Raw genomic sequence first — 22,805 nt, forward strand, 5'->3', positions numbered from 1 at the left:
GACAAATTCATACAAATACTTAGGAACAGTAATCAACAACAAAGGAGACATCGAGGATGATCTTAACAACAGAATGGAAAACACAGGAAAACTATTCCAAGTACTAAATAGAGGATTCCTTAATAACAAAGAAATATCAACAAAGACCAAAATGACAATATAAAAAACAATATATAGACCTACAGTGACATATGGAGCAGAAAATTGGATATTAAACAAAAGACATCAGAGCAGAATTCAGGCAGCAGAGATGAAATACCTCAGAAGAACGATAGGAGTAAAAAGAACTGATAGAATCAGAAATGAAGAAATAAGAGAAAGACTCAAAACCAAACCGATACTCGAGTCAATCAAAGAGAAAAAATTGGCATGGTTTGGACATCTAACCCGGATGGACAATAATAGACAAGTAAAAAGAGTGTGGGACGCCAAACCAATAGGGAAGAACAGAAGAGGAAGACCCATTAAAGAATGGAACAGTGACATCTCGCAGATACTGCAGAGTAAGGGTAAGACTTGGCAGGAAGCAACACAGATGGCATCCAATAGGAAGGAATGGAGAAAGTTCGTTAAGAGCTAGGACACCTCAGAAGACTATAAAACATTGTAATTTAATGAATTGTATTGTAAACGGCCCAACACCGAAAGGTACAAATGGGTCTACTGATTAAGTAAAGTAAGTATTTCGAATATATTTTTATTTAAATTATACCCGTGTTTTACTGAATGCTGTCTAAAAGAGCTACCTGTTACAAAGTATGATGCTGTTTGTTTTTTATGGCTGGTTCCTTGCACTTAATCAGTATAACTCTGTAGCCCCACTGAGTGTGTTTGGCGTTCCTGTAATTGCCAGCTTTATCTTATATCCTATGGATATAATAAAATATTCATAACTCTTTTTTCGTTGTTATACTTAGGTGGCCAATACGTGACTGATATTAGATAATATTGATCCGTTGTAATAATTATTACAAAAATGCAGTTGGTTGTAGGTAAATACAGCTAATTTAAAGCAACCCTGTCTTATAAATTTGCATTATACTCATTTTACGAAAACTTCTCCGCCCACGCCACTTTTCAGAGCTTCCTCCTTTCTGAGCTTTCGCTAATATTAACGATAACGTATTTATCTAAATAGCTGTTTAAAGAATATAAAACCGTTTCGTCTTTTTAGCAAATCGTGCCAAAAAGCTGGCTCCTAAATGAACCCAAGAAGCAGACGGCAGAACAATGATTACAAATTACAGACATTGTTTCGGCATTTGAGTTTCTTTGTGAATTCAATGGACCATTGGCGTGGATAATAATGGACGAGATTATTCAGGACTAATTTAGGTTTGGAGAATAACGAAAACTTTGAGTATTTTCTCGTCTCAAAGCGAACAAGAGTTGAGATTAAGATCCGTGCTTTCAACTTTACCCGTTGTTGTTCAGGAGATGGAGATAGTTGGATATGATTGTATCATAAAGTTGGAAGTGATTTTAATTTTAAAGAATCTTTTTATTAATTTAAATTCCAGAAAGAACTTTAACGAACGGCGCTTTAAAAATAAAATTTAAAATTCAATTCGCTTTATTAATAAGTAAATCGTACTAAAATAGGATTTAATTCGGTATAGCATCTTACACTACAAAAATAAAAAAACTCTTTTTAATCTTGAGGTAATCTTTTAAAAAACACTTTTGTTTTATGTTGTGTATTTAATTAAAATTAAATTTAAAAATCCACAAGGATTAAGTTCAGTCCATTATCAGACTAATCAGTCCATCTTCAGTGAACTTTTGTAGTATTTTCAAAATATACTCAAAACAAAACAATGTTTGGCTTTACATTTGAGCATTTTCGTTTTACCCCGTATATAATAAAACACCTAAAAATATTTTTATTGTTTTTGCGTCTCTGAGATTGATAATATAAGCATTTTCAAGTCTGTTTATAATAATTTTGATTGCTATTTCATTTAATTTTGATTCCGCCCAGATATTTGCGTATCAAATAAACAATATTCTTTCTGTTTATGTTTATACCGATTTGGGAGGCTTTCAAAGAAGTCTATTTTATTGTTGAGTCCGGATTTTCTTAAAATTCGCTATCGTTATTCGTTATTCGTTTTTGTAATATGGAATTCAATAGTGTAAAGTGTAGTAGTAAGAGAACGAATTGGAGTCTAGATGGGAAAGGATCTTTTTCGGTGATAGTTTCAAAAACCGGCAAGTTTTGGCTTAATTCGAATAAGTTTTGGTTAAAAGGAAGGAGATTAGGCTCAAATGCTATTTGGCAGCTTTTGTAAAGCGAGATAATCACCGGTTTGTTGCTGTATTCCATGTCACGGGATAAACAGCGTCTCTGAGGTCTAAGTGAGGTCCACATGGTTTTAAGTGAGAGTTAACACCTTCAGCGCCACGCTAGTTCACAAAATGTTCATTCTGTTTTTTTTTCATTATTATTCAATTTTTTTATTAATTTGCAGTTTTTTTTTGTACTTTTCAAGTATGTATCATTTTCGATACACTGGCTTTAAAGTCTTTCGAAGACTTTCGCGCAAAGGCCATGTGTATCAAAAAAGATACACTCCTTGTTTTAATATATTTTTTATTCCTTTTCAGATTCTGACTGACCAACTTCTTTGCTTAGAACATTAACCATTCTACAAATACCAGTGTTCGCCTGTAAAGATAAACAATTCGATAAAAATAATAGTGCTGAAAAGTAAAAAATAATTCTACGAACAAAATAGTGTTATTGTGTACGTGTAAAGTACTTTAGTTGTGCTTTTACTGATTTAGTAGACTTTGATTAAGATATATTTCTCAAGTGACGACTTTGATAATGATCCAGACTTTGAACTGGGTTTAGATTCAAGCAATGATAGCAACACCGATGAAAGTGATCAATGAAATCATCCGTCATCTTCCAGAAAGCTACACCATTCTTCTCCAGAACCTAATCGGGATGGCCAAAATTCTCAACAGCATTGAAGTTACAGTACCGTGGTCCGGTATAAAAGAAATTTATGCAGGAATTCTAGCAAATGCCGACCCATAGATTACTTTGAATTATTTATGACTCCTGACATTATAACGAAGGTACTGAAACAGACCAACTGGTATGCAACGCAATATTTTTTGTCCACAGATATTTCTGATCAATCACGACTACATGGGTGGCAACCAGTAACTGTCGAGGAAATACGTTCCTTCTTAGCACTTATTGGTTGGATGGGTGTGGTGAAGCTTCCTTCTATACGAGATTATTGGAAAAGCCATATATTAAACAATATACCTTTAGCACGGACAGTGGTGACCAGAAATCTCTTTGAAATTATTCTCAAATTTCTACACTTTGCTGATAATGAAACTTCACATAAAGAAGATAGATTGTATAATGTTAGCGAAGTTATCGACATGTTTATCAGAAACTATCAGAAGGTTTTTACCCCGGAGAGAAAATTTGTGTTGATGAGTCTCTAGCTACTTGGAGAGGCAGGATGCTCTTTCGGCAGTATATCCCAAACAAGGCCGCAAATTATGACATAAAAATATGAGGAAAAACAACACCCATTAGGTGGGGACGATTAGTGCAAATAAGAAATACATGCCATAAGACGTGATGTGTGCCAAACTAAGACGAGGAGATTTCTTAGCCAACACAATAGATGACGGAATTGTTGTTTTGAAATGACGTGAAAAGAGGGATGTTCGAATGTTGTCAACAAAGTCCTCGGCATTGAAACTATATTCTTTCATTTCAAGCAATGATATATTAACCAAACTACAACAATCTTTCAAATAACCAATAAATAACATTTGTAACATAAATAATATTTTTCTTATTTTGTGACAGTCTGTCATAAAAATTAAAAATCAAATCTGGCATTTTTTGACATTAATTTTGAATTTTGTAACTTGGCGGTCATTGGAGTCGTTTCTTGAAGTTCTCACGTAGCTCCAGGAGCATCCCCCTATAGTTTGGAGACTTCAAGTCGTTAGCTAGTTGGAGTCTTCTTCTTGGTTCTCAGGATCATGGTCTGTAGTTATGCGTCTTTTGGTGAAGACACAGACCGTATATCATAGAAGTGGATGGTCCTGGATCCTGGTTGATATTTTGGTCCCTGTGAACCTTGTAGGCTAGATCTCCTATTGCTCGAAGGATGGTGTGAGGACCACTCCACGTTTCGCCAAAGGAACTTGGACTGAAGGACGTGACTGAAAAGTTACGTAATTTATCACGAGCACTTGTTGTCCTGGCAGGTAGGTTCTGGTTTGGTCATCTTCTGGATTGGAAGAAAAGATGCTTCGGGCATAGATTGTGGCCTTCTGGGTAGCTGTCTGAACTCCCTCAATCTGCAGCCGTCTCCTTAGACCTCCTTGCGTGGTATCAAAACAGTAGTTCGGCAGATGTTTTTTCCGAGGCCTCGTTCCTTCGTGTCCTCAGACTAAACGCGATGTCGGAGATATAGATGTCCCATCTTTGGTCTCCGTCTAAGGACACTCTTGCTCTTAGGGCCTTCTTAAGCTCTTGGATATGCTTCTTCACGAGGTTTACCTGTTGGTGGTAGATTGGGCTGAACTCTGTTTGTTCGGCCTGATCATGCAGGGAATGACGTGGTCTTTGACTTGTTTGTCTTTCTCGGCCTCCCTTCAGTTGATTGACAGCTCTTCTAATCTTAGATGGAGCTATTTCTGCGATGAAGTAGATTTTAGGGACTGTGCAGGTTTAAGTCACCCTATGATGATTCAACCCTTCTTATTTAGAGCAGTCTTCAACTGCGCAGCGTTTTGGAAAGTCTTAACTAAAGTTGTTAAACAGAGAATTTTTAAAACATATATTTTGGCTGAGAATTATTTCACTAAGTATGAAGAAGTGCTGTTATTTTTGTAGTTACCTAAACAAAGAGTTTTTACTCATTGTTCATATATATGAACTTTCCTTTTGTTAATTAAACTTGTTCCAAAATCGTTCAAAGTTCTCCTGCCCAACACACTAATTAAGAGAGGAATATTGACAAATTAAACATAATGTTGCAAGTGTCCCAGTGTAGTCATTGAGGTCAGAACCCATGCATGTAGGTCATAATCAGACGTAATTAACAAACGACCTAACCTACAGACACCGAGCCGTATTTCTCAACGACCGATGGAAATTTCGAAACAAGTGGCTCAGAAATATATATAAGGCCCTTTAATTTAAGGGACTTTGTCGTTAATTAAAGCCAGGGGGCGAATTATGCGACTCCAGTTGTTTTGTAATACCGGATCGTACAAAGGGACGATATTAGAAGTAATAACCGCCATGGCGAACTTTATAAATATATTTATAAGGAGAGGGATGTTCCAGAAGTTATGACTGGTAGGTCTGGAGTGGATGACACGAAATGGTGGACTATAATAGTTCAAATATTATATTAATTTGTAACAACTATGACAAACATTCTTAGCTCAACTGAATACATTGATATCATGAGTTTAACAAAGAGATTTCATTAAATATTATATTACACAGGATTAAACCACTACACTACAATTTTAATATAATATTACGAATAAATGATCTTAACATTCTTTGCAGTACGAGATCCCACTGCAAAATCACTACGTTCAGAACGTAGATAATCAAAATTACATTTTTATATATACACTTAAGAATTGGAGAATACCTTGATAATAGGTTGCCAGTCAACAAAATGCCGCAAATAGTTTTAAGTTAATTAATGGTAATTCATTTTTGAACAATAATTTCGTTCATTTATTTTTTAAATAAAATACGCTGCTCATGACGTATATTCATGTTTTTTATACCAAATTAAAGATAATTTTTTTTTATACGATGATATAAGGTTGCCTGAAAAAAATAAAAAACGTGAGGTATGAAAGATAAAGTAAAACAGAAACTAGCGCGCAATAGCACTAGTTTGACAAGGATGGCGAATGCTATGTGTTTATGTGGATTTCGTTATCTCATTTTACTTTTTTCTACAGCATTTTTAAAACAAAATTATAATCCACGGAAGACAAACGCTAATGTACCCTTCCCTTATTTATATAAAACTGCGTAAGTCTTAAGAAAAATCTCCGTCCCATCAGCGAAAATGGAATGTTAATGTATTTACTCTAATACCCGACTGAACTGAGCGCGACAAACAACCTTAATAAAAGAAATGGAAATGAATGTTTTTATGAGAAAGGTGAGGACAAAAGAAATTCGGATATTTTTTTAAAAGCTTCATGTCAGAAGTTAATTTACAAGTCAGATTTTTCGACAATGTTTTGGGAAAGACCTCAGGCAAACCTCTCTTCACAAATTACAGGTTTAATTGTATTTCATAAACGTTGAAGACTTGAAGGCATATATTTTAGTATGGTACAGGGAAGGTGATTTCAATAAATATTTCAGAATTGGGCTAGAATAAGAATATTATTTTCGCGGGAGCTAGTTTTTGAGAAAAACTATTATTTTCACGACGTTCCAGCAAGGTCGCTCTTGCCATTGTCATGTCAGGCAGTAACGTTTTTTGCTAGTGCTTGAAGTAAACTGACATGTACGGGTGGTTGCCCGGAAGTCAGCGATGTGTGCGACTGCGTAGAAAAGGGTTATGCCAAACATTGGGCGACCCAAATCAGAAAGAAGGAGGGATCTACACGGTACAATCAATCATCCTTTATGCGGCACTAGTCTGAAGAGGAACGGTAGAAATATCTACCTACAAGTGGCTCATCATACAAGTGGACAGAACGAGTCTATTGCGAGTAGCATGCGCCTACAGGACTGTATCTGCGGCGGTCTTGTGGATAATCACGGGTTGCGTTGCTTTACATGTATTAGCAGTAGAGAGAAGACATCTTCATGAGAGAAGAGAGCATTTGAATACAGCCATAAAACAAGAAAGGGAAACATCAACGGAAAGATGACAAGAGAGTGAAATAGCAGAGAAGATGTTGCCCAGTGGAGTAAGATTTTGATTCCGAGCGTAAGGGACTGGATGGAATGTGGTCACAGGTGACTGGATTACTTACTAATGCAAGTGCTCACTATATAGGTTCAGAAAGACAGATACAGAAAAATGCCTACACAATGCTGAAGTGTAGTAGATGGACAGTGCAGAGAGACAGAGTGTATAAAGAAACAGGTATGAACCATGGACGTATAAACACAGATGGACTCAGTTATTTACATAAAAATGTGAAGCCAAAATTATTTGACTAGGTCACATTCTCAGCACCTTCAAATGTTGTCACATTTTTTTATTAAAATATCTTATTCACGTATCGCTGAAAATATTACTATATTTATTTTATACTCTACAGGTGCTATCAAACCAAAATAATAATTTATTACTTATATTAATATATTTAATTGTAATTAAAACATCAAGTGTGCACATAGTGTGCATATCATTTAATAATAGCGTATAACAGATATCAACCAATTATTTTATATGTAGAAGCACTGAAACCTATATATTAATGGCAACGGTGTTTACATTTCTCTGTCTTATGGCTCTACGTCAAACTTCAAATGCTGTTCCATGTCATGTCCATGTTTATTTACTTTTTACCCATGTTTATTTACTTTTTACCCAAGATGAGGAAAAGTTGTTTTTCGATATTTTGGCTGTATTTTAAGTGATATTTGTAAATAGTGAAATAAATAAATTATAATAATGGTGCTACAGTTTTGCATTTGCAAAAAAAACGAAATGTTTACATCCCAATGTCTCATTTAATTTGTACGTACTACGTACTGTTTGTTTACATTATTTAAGATGACGAACTGAGGAGGCCTGTGTGTTTACATTTTAAAATATGTCTTTCATAGGCGTACCATTGGGTTTATTCATATCAATTAATGTATTGAACAAGATATTAGTTCATGAAATTAGTATAGATATTTTTAAATTGTAAGTAGACATCATCTGATTAAAAAGATCTGTTTAGTAGCTTTTTAATTTAATATTTCTCATGAATTAACAATAAATTAGTGAAATGAATAAAACTCATTTATTTTTCTATGTAGGTTTCCAAATAATATTGATTAATGATGAAACTTACTCTAAACTTCAACTGAGAAAACAGTATAAAAACCTTTCAAAAGCATCCTTTTTGGTTATTTAAACTTGTAAGGAAGCTGAAAAATATTTCAGATTTTTTAATAAAACTATAAATATCTACAACAGACGAGTTAAAAACCTTATGAATATTTTGATTAATAAAATCATAAAAAATGTCGCAAAATCAATCTATGAGCATTTTGGTGACCATATGTATGATGAAGATGCAATCGATGGTCACTCTATGCAACTTTTAAAATTGGTTCTTGAGAAATATTTTAAAATTGGAATTCATCATGAAACGAGGACTACTTTAGATGCTAACACCGTGCACATAAGAAGCGTTCTTACTAAGACTGTTTTATTTCGCAATCAATAAAAATTTATTTCTATACCAACATCTTCTATTATGTATATTTACCATTTTTACTTTAATATTTCTGTTCGGTAAATAGCTTTCCAATAATTTATACATTTTCACGCCTACTTTTTAATAAGTAGGTGTATTTGCAAATAATTTTATGTCAAATGCCAGCAAGAGCATTGAAATGATCAATAAATAATTTTGTAGCAGAAACACTTACTACGAGGAATCTATTCATATTGTATTAAAACAAATTTGTCACAATTTGAAAAAATATGTTTTAACACATTATCAATAAATATAGGTATGTACTTAAAGTTGACAAATGTATATTTTTTAATTGTTTTTTTTATCGTAGGATTATTTGATACCTATTAAAAAATTAACTTGAGCTCAACTATATTTTATTGTATTAATTTTAAAGCAAATAAAATTGTATTTTATTTTTTCTATAAAAACGTGTTTTTATACATTATTACTACTTCCAATTATTAACGTCTGAATAATTATCCCCGCGAGTAAAAATTCAAGCACGCTTATGCTCATTGAGGAAGTATCACAGTCTATCGATACCCGTTTTACTCCCCTTTACCCTCTTGTCCAGGAATATCGAAGCTTCAAAACAGTGTGTGTTTAAGGTATCTTATAGCTACGAAATAAAAACTCACATTGAAAAGCCAGAAGCTTTTTTAACAGCCTTTGGAAGATTCTCTGCAACTTATCTTTAAAAGTATCAATATACGCATAAGAATTCTATAGATGTTACGTTTGTGATTCTAGTAAATTCATTAATATTTATGGTTAGGCCAAAAGTAGAAATTAGATCTTGGAAACTGTTTAGTTTATTAGAAGCTTTTTTTTTGAAATCAATGTTGAAATCTCCAATTATTATTATTTCTAAAAATTAGCAGAGCAAAACACCAATTACATTTCAAATAGGTCTAGAAAAAGTTTAAAATTCCCATTTCCGGTTCTATACACTGTTAATAAAATAGTTTTAATATCTATATATCTATAATTTCTAATGCACAAAATTCACCCTCAAATTCACATGATTCACCTCCGTGTTCCATATATATATATATATATATATATATATATATATATATATATATATATATATATATATATATATATATATATATATATATATATTGTTATGATTGTTTATTTTGACTTTAATCTTAGTTTATTGAGCCAATAAAAAATATAACTTATTTGTTATTAAAAGTAAAATAAACTCCTTATATTACCTGTGTTCGATGGATTCAAAGATTTTCTGTCTTTTATCGGGATAGAGAAGAAGGATAAGAATAAAAAATATATTATATCACAAAAATTTACGTTTCTTTATTTTATATGAACGAATAAAACAATTATCAAATTCTGTCGTTATCTTATCAATCAGCATACAAGAAAATAAATCAAATTTTTATAATAATAAGATTTTAAATCTACATACATTTATATTAAGTGAAAACCAATTTTACTTAAATTTTTCTTTACTTGAAACAAGAAACAACAAAACTTTAAACTTTTGATTAGCCTAACAAAACCTCAGTTCGTAAATTTGAATGCTAATGACCATGATGTCAAAACGATCCTTCACAGATATAAAATTCAATTGTACAAAACACTTACAGCTTATTTTCTTATTGAGTTGTATGTTGGAACATACCCAGAAAAATCCAGTCTCCTCAACGATGTGATCTCTCCTTTTTGGCACCTAGGCTCCTTCTTAACGTCTCTGCAAACCTCCTGCAGACTACACAAAAAACACCTGATTCACTTCTCCAAACTCCGCTACTTATTTATGACACCAGGACCTCCTTTTGTCAACTTGATGCCGTAATAATACTTTCACATATACTTTATAAAATGCCCACGGTAGATACAAGGACCTCTTTTAATCTACTTGTTATCTCCTTCTGCAAACTATTCACTTCTTTACGTTACGCCGGTATCCAAACTCACGAACCACACCCTATCTTGAGACAAACGACTGTTTCCTTTCGATGACCAAAATATCACTAACTCCTACGGTCTCCTGATCGGCACACAAATTCCCATTTAAAACGACCGTCCAATCAAAAGCTCAAATTGTGTTTACCATGATTTTGGAAAAGCCTAATTTCGGTTTCAGAGAAAAACTTAATAGCTTACTTTAAAATTGGTTTTGTCAATACACAATTTATACATATTTCAAAAGATTAGAATATGGTCATTTAATACTCGATTATACAAACAATGAAAAGATTACTTTTTAACTTACAGGTAAAATGTCTTCTAATTCTAAACAAAGGTTTTTTGATAATTTTGTTTGAAACGGAAAAAGGTCGTTTGCCAAACAAATTTCTATTCTTATCTACACTAAATCTTATCTTAAATTACTATATACAATTTGTTTATATTGATATCTTAAAATTTTATTTCGATGGATTTTTTTTATTTATTTTTCTTTGGTTGGGAAAGAAGAAACATAACAATATATATATATATATATATATATATATATATATATATATATATATATAATTTAATACTATTTATCTACAAAACTAAATAAATGGCGAAACGACGGAGGATTACCAACTAATAAAAAAGCTTTTATCAAAAGCCATTCATCTAAAAGCGCATCTGTCGGTTATTTGTGGTGAGCTAATATTTAAAAACCTTTAAAAGACCCAGCGATCGAAAGTGTTATATAATTAAATAATATTTTACGAAGGGATAAAAAGAGTAAAGATAAAAAGTCCTCTTTTCTACTCTAATACACCTGACATGAAAGAGAAGTAATTTTGTGAATAAAAATGCGACTCCCTCGGGAACACAGAGCATACACGCGAGTCATACGAGGCTTTCCAATTTTCGTTCTTTTCGGCGAAAATTGAGTTATTGATGAGTCATTCGTTATATGCCGCCGAAGAGTATATGTTAAATAAAATCTTTTCTCCTTTTTGCATTAAATCAAATTACACCGAAGACGGTCTCTTTCGTTCTTTAATAAACGGATGTGAATTTATGCTTCTATTGTTCATTTTTATTCCAATTTTATATGCCCTAAAAATGTTATTGGTTATTTTAATACACGATGATATAAAGAATATATTGCTTATCCTATGCAATAAATTTAGCAAAACACCATCAAAGCTACAGCCTTTGCCGATTAAATGTCATTCACGGCTTCCACGATTTATTTATAAGTGCTGTAACCAAGTGCTATCTCTAACTACATTTATCAAAGCTGGCTTTGAAAGACGACAAAAATCCGCCATATCATTCATAGGCCTATGACACTGTGTAGAGAAAGGGTCTTATTTATAAATTGATGAAAATAACCCTGTTCTAAAATTTGCCAGCTAATAAACAATTTACTAACTAACAGACTGTTTCAGATATACAGTGTGTCCATAAAGTATGCAATAAATTCAACAAGACAAGAGTGGCAACCCCACAAACTTCAACTTAAGCCTAATCTTTCCTCTTCAACACATTAAAAAAAAATAAAATAGTGTACTCTTAAAAATGCAACCCTAATATAACTTTTCAAATAACTAAAAATATAGTTTATTGGTAGTTTGATTCCGATCTGCAGACCAACACGTCGAATAAAAAAACTGTTTTTCAGTTGTGCTTTTTTCCAATTAACATATTCATAGTTCATAGCAGTAAATTATAAAAGATACCAACGATTTTATATTTAATAGTGTGTTTCGTGTGTCGATATGAAACCAATAAAATTTTGAATAAAATTTGAAAACAAATATTCTACAATAAAAATTGTTATTAATTTTTTATTAAAAAACGTTCCAATATTTTTTGCTAATGTTTGGATATTGAAATACAGTATTTATTGATCACAAATGTGTTGATTGATGTATATTATTTACATTGTTTATTCTGCACTTGGGTTTATGCTTATTTTTATTTTTAATATTAGTTTGAAAATTATTTTCGATATTTTCGATCGGGATGCTTTGATAATATAAATTATTAATATTTATTTAGTAATATGTTGACATTTAGGATTAAATTATATTTTAGAATAATCTGTATTTGAAGTAGAATATAAAACTGATCACTATAATATACAGGGTGTACACATTTTCGAGCGATTAAAATAACTCCTAGATAGATGGAAGCAATATTTCGAGGATCTACTGAATATCCAAAACGATGTAGACATTATCACAGAAGAACCAAAGGAGGTAGAGCAAGAAGACCAAATTCAAGACGAAATAGCTATAGCAAAAACAAAATAAATCATACCAAAGCTTAAGAAAGATAAGGCGGCTGAATTTGATAAAATCACAGCAGAAATACTTAAAAACATGGGCGACAAGGGCATTAAACTGCTAACAAAAGTATGTAATAGGGCATGGAGTGAGAGCCAAATACCAAAAGATTGGGAAGTGGGAGTTATTCTACCCATTTTCAAAAAGGGAGACAGACGCGAATACAGTAACTACAGAGGAATAATACTACTGAGCATTCCATCCAAAGTATATGAGAGAATACTAGAAACACGTCTTTTACAAGAAGTTGCTTCTAAAATGAAACAATTACAGAGTGGATTTAGAAAAGGCAGAAGTATCCAAGATCACATTTTTGCTATCAAGAAACTAATAAAAAACGCACGGAACTCAAGCACTGAGTTATACCAAGCCTTTATAAATTTAGAAAAGGCATTTAATAGTACTCCAAGGAAGGTGATTGACATATGTTTAAAAAAGAAAGGTGTGAAAATCAAACTCAGGCAAGCCATTATGAGTATACATAGACATACAAGGAACAGAATCAGAACCGATAATATGGAATCCGAAGAGTTCATAGTAAATAAGGGTCTACGTCAAGGAGGAGTCCTAGGCCCCATACTGTTAAACATTGTCTTGGATGACATAATTAAAGAAACTAGAGCAGAAACATTGAAATTATATGCCGGACATAAAAATCTAGAAGCAGTGTGGATCTCTGAGTGTGAATACGCAGACGTCCTAGTGTTATTTGGGATAAATGAAGAAGCACTCAATCGAAATTTACAAGTATGCAACGCTGCATTAATTAAACGAAATTTGAAGATCAATAATGAGAAGACGAAAGTAATGGTATGTAGAAAAAATAGAAAACAAAGGAAGATAACACTTAACGGAAATATACGTGAACAAGTTGATACTTACAAATACTTGGGAGTACAAATAGAGAATAGAGGAACTGAAGAAACTGAAATAAGTTCCAGAATAGAAAGTGCTGCTCGGATGTACCACGCAATTAAAAGGACGTTTTTGTCAAAAAAAGAAGTATCCCAAAAAGCCAAAGTGACCATATGCAAGACGGCGTTTGTGCCGATTTTAACTTTTGGTAGTGAAAGTTGGACGCTTACTGATAAATTAAAATCGAAAATACAGAGCATAGAAATCAAGTTTCTTAGAAGAATAATGGGCATAACTAGGTTAGAAAGGATTAGAAATGAGGCAGTCAGAAAACATCTTAAGGTCCAACCAATTATTAAGACAATTGAAGAGGCCCAACTGACATGGTATGGACACATGGTTAGAAGGAATCAAGAAAGACCAGTTAAAAAAGTATGGAAAGCCAGAAGACAAACCAAGAGACCAAGGGGCACGCCAAAGACATGGGATGATAATAAAACCTCAATCTTAGAGACACGAGGAATCAGCAAAGAACAAGCAAGAAACCAAGCAAAGAATACGAAGCAATGGAGAAAAATTGTACATGCAACTGACTAAAGACATTACATCCGACACCTTAGGGTAAATGGGTTTAGGATTATATATATATATATATATATATATATATATATATATATATATATATATACTTATCTCAAATAAAGTTTAATTTGTGTACAATTTTCCACAATTTGTTATGTTATGTTTGGTAAAGTTTCGTCACGAATCCTGGCAGAAATACATAGTATCTAGCATTAACAGCAACACTCAACGTCATCGGTTTGGAAAAAAAGTTAAAAAGATAACAGGACAGCATATTTACCAACAAATCGTAAGTTTAGAAAAAGAAGAGACGTTATTAACTGAGGATATAGTAAATGAACTAGCTGATAATTAAGCAATTAATTAAGACAGGTATCTTATTTTGGAAATGAAATGAATGAAATATAAACTTGCATCAAAGTTAGTAAAGTAGTCAAACAGTAAAATATTATACATAACAAACATTTGAATAAACTTTGTTTATTTTTTTGGCACTACATTTTCCTACTTTTACATTTCGGACATTGGCCCATAAATTCCATATTTACAAAACAGTTATAAAACATCCAGCAAACCTTAAAAAATAAATCAGTTCGTCCGAGAAGTTATTTCGTATTTTAAACAAAAATATTTATCCCCGTAGACGTTAAAATATTAGATAAAATCAATTTGGCTCATTCATCGATTTTAGACAAGAGTTTATCCAATATTGCCAATTTGGCAGCTAAAAATAAAGGTTTCCGAACGGGGTTGAAGCTATCCATCACTTCGATCTTGTTCGTTTATTTTTAGATTTGGGGTTTTGCTTTTGTAGATGTTCCACTTTACGCGAGAGATTTCCACTACTACGCAATCGGGACACCTTTGTAAAGAATAAAAGGTAAATATTATAGTATTAGGATTTTACTTGTTTTTTCTTAAAATTCAATTTGCGCATTTTTAGAAAAAGTATTAATTATTTTCAAAAAATCGACTTTTGAAGCTATTTTTTGCAATAATTCAGCAAAGAATTAACAAAAATAACAAACTCTCATTTTAAAGGACTGTCTATGCTTTTTTATTAAATTTGTGTCACTTTTCCATATAATTTACAGGTCAACTTGTACAGGTACCTTGTAACGAAATATTTTTGCCTACCACATGGGGTATTATTATAAGGGGTAGAAAATTGGGGACTGAAATTATGGGGTCGAGATAGGGCAAGCAAAATAAATCGAATCGTATGCGAACGGCACTCAGGGTTTGTTAGGAGAGCTGGGGCCGTGGATAAGTAAATGGCAAGAAGGTTGGATTGGGGCAAAAAAAATAAAACAAAGTGGTTACTTGCATGAACCACCTGGGACAAATGAACAAATAGAACAACAAGAAAGACTTCTAGCTATTTAAGAAAGAAAGGACGCCGCTTCGAAGGATCCTAAACTTGCTGGATGAAGGAAAAAAGGCTCTTCCCTAAGACTATTAACCGCTACTAAACTTATTTCAATAACGTAGGACGAAGAACAAAAGGACATTACAAATTTGATGAAAAATTTGGAAATTATCTTTAAAATTTATTCACATAATTTGGAACAACAAAACATTTGACAACAATTAAAATGCAAAATATCCTATTTCTATGACGCACAAAAATTGTAAGGCGACTTTGAATAGAACATTAAAAGAAAATGCCGAGAAAGTACACATCTGTATAATAATAAACAACTCTAAAATGGTTTATATTAACTCGAGCCGACCTTAGAAGGAATTGAAATATATTTCGGGTATTTTAACTTCTACGATAGGAACAGAGATACATGGAAAGCAATCTTCGTTATTTTAATACATATATGACGGGATTTAAATTTAATACTTATACCAAGGGGGGATTCCAATATATATCAAGGAATTTTCAAATGCTACAACGTGGTTCAACACAACAACCAGAAATCTTTTCAGAGCAGCAGTTTGCAAAATACAGATTGCTATGATGATCGCCAAATCCGAAACAGATAGGCACTACAAGAAGAAAAAGAAGAATCAGCAAATTTGTTACAACTTTCAAAAAAGGTACACATCAAATAAAAGCTTCAACTTATTTTGTGAAGAAGTACATCAGAATAGCCCATCTCGTAACTCAGCGGTTATAAAGGTTAACATAATTGAATGTATTTTTGAATTCATCACAATCATTCTCAAGATTTTCTAGATTTTGCTGCAAGCAATTCCCTGTTTAAAATCTGAAAAAAATGTCCGTACGCCTCTGAATTGTACAATGAAAAAACAAACGTAAACGAAGATTTAGAGTGACACTTCGAAATTGTATATAACTCAATAAAAGTCAGTAGATAAATATGGTTCGTATTCTTGAACGGGGCTTTCAGGATTATTGTGTGATGGAAAATAAAACCGAAGAAAATGCAAGAAAATCGAGTCGACGCCTTTTGAATTTTAAATCATTTGAAAAGAAGTTGTCAGGGAGATGTATGTTTCTATTACTGAAAAATCAAGTAGGAGAGTCCCGTCTAGTATCTATATCTGAACAAATTAAAGAAATACAAAATATAATATATTAAAAAGACACTCCAGATATTTGCAAAGGTCAGAAAAAATCACTCGTCAAAAATAAAAACATTCTACATATCTGACTAATAAATAAATAAAAAAAAACTTATACTGTAAATTAATATTCTACTCAGAAGGTCTGGTCATAGTCTGCATTAGAACTAGGATAGGTTTTCACGGTTATAATCCCATTTCTAAATCTTTTGTTAACAAGAATATAATCTATTTGATTTCTTATCAGATTATTTTCGTTGTATCTCCTGGTGCACCACATGTATAAAGTCTCCTTGGTGGTAATTGATAAAAGGTGTTTGTGATGACTAGTCGTCGGGTTAGTGCTTATTTGTTCCATACCACATTTTCTACTTTTTCGGGTTAGAAGTTGTAATGAAACATTGCCAACATAATAATGTATGTAATTTGGCCCTGATAACTCTAACAGCCAAGACTGTTCTGTAATACCTTTGTAATTTTGTGCCATATGATTATTTTATGGGTTATTTCAGTGCTTACGTGTTCCATATGCAAAGGCCAATAGGAAACCAGTATTTCACACGCGCATTCGATCCTTCGGTGCTTGTTTGTGCCATGCCAGTGTTATATGCAGTGAGTTGAGGTTAACGTGTCTTACTTCTTGTATGGTAGCGACTGGATGTAATAAATAAAAGTATAAAACGGATAACATAAAATAAAAGTATAACAGTGATTTAAGTTCAACTTCTTCTGATAGAAGAAGACAAAATACAAAGAGTTCTACAAAAATGGTATCAGAATGTGCCGAAAAATGTACAGAAGAAAGCTCAGCAGAAAATAACATGGAAAATCAAGATGTAAAAGCAAGCAGCAAGAAGACTTCTAAAAAACAAGAAAGCGATTGAGAAATCCTGAGAACTAGACTAGAAATGTGAAAAAAGTTCAGCATGTGCTTCAATATAAGGACGAAAAAGAAGTTAACCATGCTCCAAGGCAATGTCAATCCAAGTGTTTGAAAACGTGTACCTATCAATGGGTAGGAAGTTATATTTAAAAACTTTTGACAACTAAGTGATAGCCAAAAAGTCGCATTTTATTCAAAATTTGTAATAAAAATTCACCAAAACAAAGGTATGTGAAAACAGAAAATATTTCGGACTGCCAGAAACAAAATTCGTTTCAATATTACCTTGAGGTTTTAAATAAGCAAATTAGAGTATGTAGGGCATTTTTTTTAACGACTCTAAACATTAGTAAACAGAGAATTTATTACTTCTTTAAAAAACACTATAAGGATAACTCAGGGATTGCTCGGACTCCTTTGAAAGGAAAATACGTAAAGAAAGTCTTACTATTGGAAGGTCTAGATGGGGTACGAAAACATATTGAGTCGTTCCCCCATATAGAGTCTCATTACTGTCGATCAGATCGTGTTAGATTGTATTTAGATTTGTGTCTCTCTATTGAAAAAATGTATCGACTATACCTAGAAAGTGACTTCAGTAATTTTCCTGTTAAATCACATAAGTATAGAGAAATTTGTACAAGAGAATATAATTTTGGTTTTCTTCTAAAAAAAAGGATATATGTGATAACTGTGAGAAATACAAATTAATTGAAAATAAAACTAAATTAAATAAAAACAATATGATTTTCACATAAAAAATAAAATCAAAGAAAAAATAGAAAGAGACTTTGATAGAAACGCCTACAAATTTGACCAGTCTACTGCTGTTTTATGCTTTGATATGCAAAATGTTTTTGCTCTACCAAAAGTGTCAAATTTTTTTATAAATAAAGTTTTCAGTATATAATTTAACTGTTCACTGCTCCACAGATAAAATTACCTACTGTGCTCAATGGCATGAAGCCATTTCAGGCCGTAATGGTAATCACATTGCCAGTGCTCTTATAAAACTATTAAACACAATTTCAGAAACAAATCCTAATATAAATAAGTTTATATTATGGTCAGATTCTTGTGTCCCCCAAAACCGCAATTCACACATGGCCTTAGCTATAAAGTATTTCTTACATATCAATAATCACATTAATACAGTTGAACAAAAATTTTCAGAGCTCGGACATAGTTTAATTCAAGAAATCGACTCTGTTCACAGTAAAATAGAAAAGTATTTAAAACATAGGACACAGGATACAGCCCTGTTTCACTCTTAAGACACCTCGTAAATATATCCCCCGGTAAAGCACCTCTCAAGGTGCTGCAACTAAAAAAAGAAGATTTTTTAAATTTTCAAATAGTAAGCCAAACTCTAAATTTTAAAGATCTGCCTTTAACTAAAGTTAAACAAATTAACTATAAAAAAGATGACCCCTTACATATTAGTTTTAAATGTGATTTTAATAAAAATGACAATGCATGCCTGAGGTTGACAAAATATTGTACAGAACAATATTTTCTTCACTAAATAAATGATTTTATTATTAATTATTAATAAATTTTAAAAGCAAAAAGGAGTTTCGTTTTTGATGTACCCTTGTATGAAAAAAAGATGCAGTAATATAAGGTTCATTCTTTTAATTACAATAATTATTCATTTATTTCAGTTACATGACGTGTACCTACCGCGAAGAATGTAAAACTTTTACTTTTTGTTCCATAAGCAAAGGTTTTTATTTTTTTTTTCAAATTTAAAAAGAGTCAGTAAAAATTTGAAGGCATAATCCAGCACACCATTTTAAATATTTTTTTTAGAATTAACATCATTTTCCTGAGTTTTAAAATAAACGAGTAAATATTACCAAAATATTTAAATGTAAATATCTCAAAATGAGAATTTGGCATCTGGAACAAATAAGTACTAGCCCGACGTAGTTCTTTCTTTTGACAATATTGTACTAATCGTTCTCCTCTTTCGTTTCTTATTCCTAGGTCAAAATTCCCTACAATATCATCGACTTTCCTTTTACAGATTTTGGCATTAAAGTCGCCCATTATAATGTTTTTTTATGTTTTTCGATACATGTTGTAAATCTGAATAGAATAAATTAATATTTGGGCATAAATTTAAATTATGTTTATGTTTATTGGGTGGATTTTCAACTGTAACATTGCTATTCTTTCATTAAAGGGAACAAAGTTAGACACATACGGTTGTAGTGTTTTTTAATCATGATCATAAAACTTTTAAAGAACATTTTTTTTTAAAAAGCTTTAGATTTTAATATGTAGTATATTAGTAACGTGAATAGTAAACTCTCTAACACAAACTGAAACTTTTTTTATGATGGAATACATCATCTCCTTGTAAATATAATATATCAACAAAAGGGGGAACTTCCAGCCGATCGTTCCAAATTATTGCTGTATCACATACCTAAACCCTTAGACACGGTTTGTTTGGATATCATATTACTCCGTCCAACCTAGGATAACACTAAATCCCGAAAAGATTAAATATGCGGAGCAGCTGTAGGCAATTTCCGAAATTTTCAAATCCTCCTGAAATAGGTACAGAAAACTCGAGTACCTGTTAGTCTATATAATTAGTATAAACCGCATCTTTAAGATAAACAGTTTCGAGATGTAGATCATTATGTTATTGTTCAGGTAAGTTTATTTGTTATAAATGTGTGATGGATCATCATCATCAAGTTAAACTATATTTTTATAATATAAAAACGAATGAAAAGAAAGAAAAAAACACAAACATTAGAGAAATTAAAGGTATTGAAATAGTTCAATCAGAATTAAATAATAATAATAATCACATACGGAGTTCAAAACTCCTGGCTAAAGAAGTTTTGGAGTGCTCATGAGCTTTTAACAGTATTAATTAATCATATTATTTCTAATTCATAGAAAATACCATCATTTCCTACTCAAGGAACCACATATCTAATACCGAAGGATCAAAATAACACCCAAGATCCAGCCAAGTATTGCCCAAATACTTGTCTTTCAACTTTGTACAAATTGGTCACATCTTGTGTACCCCAGCGTATATACCGACATTGTGCTCTAAACAATATCATAGAGCCTCAACAGAAAGGATGCGCTGACGGCTCCAGGCGTTGCAAAGAACAACTTATTATCGACTCAGTCATTTCTAACCAGGCGTACACCAAAAAAAGGAACCTTTTCACAGCCTTCATTGACTACAAAAAGGCCTTTGATTCAGTACCACATGAATGGTTTATAGATATATTGAAAATATATAAAGTCGATGATATTATAGTGGCCTTTTTAAAGCATATAATGACCGAGTGGAAGACTAAAATTCACCTTCAAATACCCGGTGAAAACAACATCAAAACTGAAGATATCCCAATTAATTAGGGCCTTTTCCATACGGACTCGTTGAGTCCTCTTTGTTGAGTTCTGTTTAGCGATGTACCCACTATCTCAGCTACTGAACTCCACTGACTCAGGTTTTAGCATCAAAAGTAACAATACTGTTGTGGCGAAGCTTAATCATCTGTTGTATATGGATGATTTGAAATTAATGGCTTCCACTCGAAACCACTTAGATCTGATGCCAAAACTTTCTCAAATAACATCAGTATGCATTTTGGACTAGACAAGTGCAGTATACTATATATAGTGAGAAAAAAGGTTCAGCCCGGAGGTTTCGATATGCAAGATGGCCAAAACGTCGAGACAGTGGGTGAAAATAATATGTGGGTCATTGTTTTGAAAATGTACATTTTGATGTCCTTCAAGCAAAAATAAGGTTTAATAACAAAAAATAATTATCAGAATATTACACTTAAATAAAGTGCATTAAAACCTAAGTTCCTATGATTTTTTAAATTCCACAATTAAAATCTACTCTGTATTTTTTTTAAATTAAAGGGTTCAATTCTCACTTTCGTTAATGTCCCCACCTTGTTCATATAAGCTTTGAAATAGAAAAACAGCATTCTAATATATTACATCTAAATAAATAATTACAGAAAATTATAAAATGGCTGACATTATTTCTTAGTTTTATCATTCTCTATAAAAAATAATTTATTTTATAGTTTAAAATTCGATTTTTATAGGTGTCCTCATCATTCATTCTCACTTTCGTTAATAGAATTATTATTTGACATAAATTTAGTTAGTCGGCGCTGAAAGTGTGACATTAAAGTGTTTTGACAAGTCTTGTTTAATTTAATTAAATCCTTGAGAGAGGTATGTTGTTCTGTGAAATTTAACAAATATTAAGAGCAAAACGGTGTTAAGACCCACAAACGGTAAGCATAATGTTTCACTTTTGTTAATAACTATATTTAAAAAAAAAAATTTAATCAATAATGTTTGCAAACGGTATATGCTAGGATATTAAGCAAAGTAGTTATTTTTAAAATGGCGTCACCATCCAAACAATTTACCCGGGATTTGACGGGAAATTTATAATAAAACCTCACTTAAGTTAATCTCACTTGCGTTAATTTATGTGTTAACGAAATTGAGAAAAAGTTAACATAAATGAAGTTTGATTAAATTTTTATAAAATGTTCTTATTTTGTACTTAAATCTTGATAACATATTTTCTAAAAAATAAACATACATTTTTTTAATTTAATATGCTATTTTGAAGTTTTTAGACATGGCAAAGTCGGCGAAAAACAATGAAAAAAAGAAAAGTATTCTTCGGGAAAGATCAAAAAATGCGATGCGTAAGTTAAGAGAAAAAATAAAAAATAATCCGGCATTACATGAAGAAGAAAAACGGAAAGCTAGAGAGCGATATAGAGCTAGAAAAGAAGCGGGTAAAGTAAAGAGAATTGATGAATTATCAGAACGAGAGCAAAGAAATATTAGAAAATGTTGGCGAGAAAAAAGTAAAAAATCATACTATGCAAAAAAAGAAAGAGAAAGACTTTCGGCTCAGCTTAATGAAATAATCCCATCATTTACTCCAGTTCCTGAGGAGTTTGCAGAAGATATTACACCTCAACAAAATTCACAGCCTGAGTCATCACGACAGTCTTTAAAAGGAAAACAAATAGTACGAAGAAATAGGGAAAGAATGAAAAAAGAAATAGAGCTTTTAAAAGCTAAATTAGAAAGGACATGTAAGAAGGTTTCAAAATACAAAAAAAGGTAGGTATTATATATCTATGAAATAATTTAAATCTTAACAAAAATAATAGAGTCAATAAGTAAACATCATTTAAATTTCATAATTTTAATTA

At 31.9% G+C, this 22,805-nt stretch overlaps 1 protein-coding gene across 1 annotated transcript in view; it reads right to left on the bottom strand.

Annotated features, from left to right (window-relative positions):
• The window catches only part of kairos, a 190,765-nt gene that overhangs the window by 156,990 nt on the left and 10,970 nt on the right, over nucleotides 1-22,805 (bottom strand). The gene's annotated exons all lie outside the window — the stretch shown is intronic.

The sequence above is a fragment of the Diabrotica undecimpunctata genome, chromosome 6 (assembly GCF_040954645.1).
Source record: "Diabrotica undecimpunctata isolate CICGRU chromosome 6, icDiaUnde3, whole genome shotgun sequence".
NCBI lineage: Eukaryota > Metazoa > Arthropoda > Insecta > Coleoptera > Chrysomelidae > Diabrotica > Diabrotica undecimpunctata.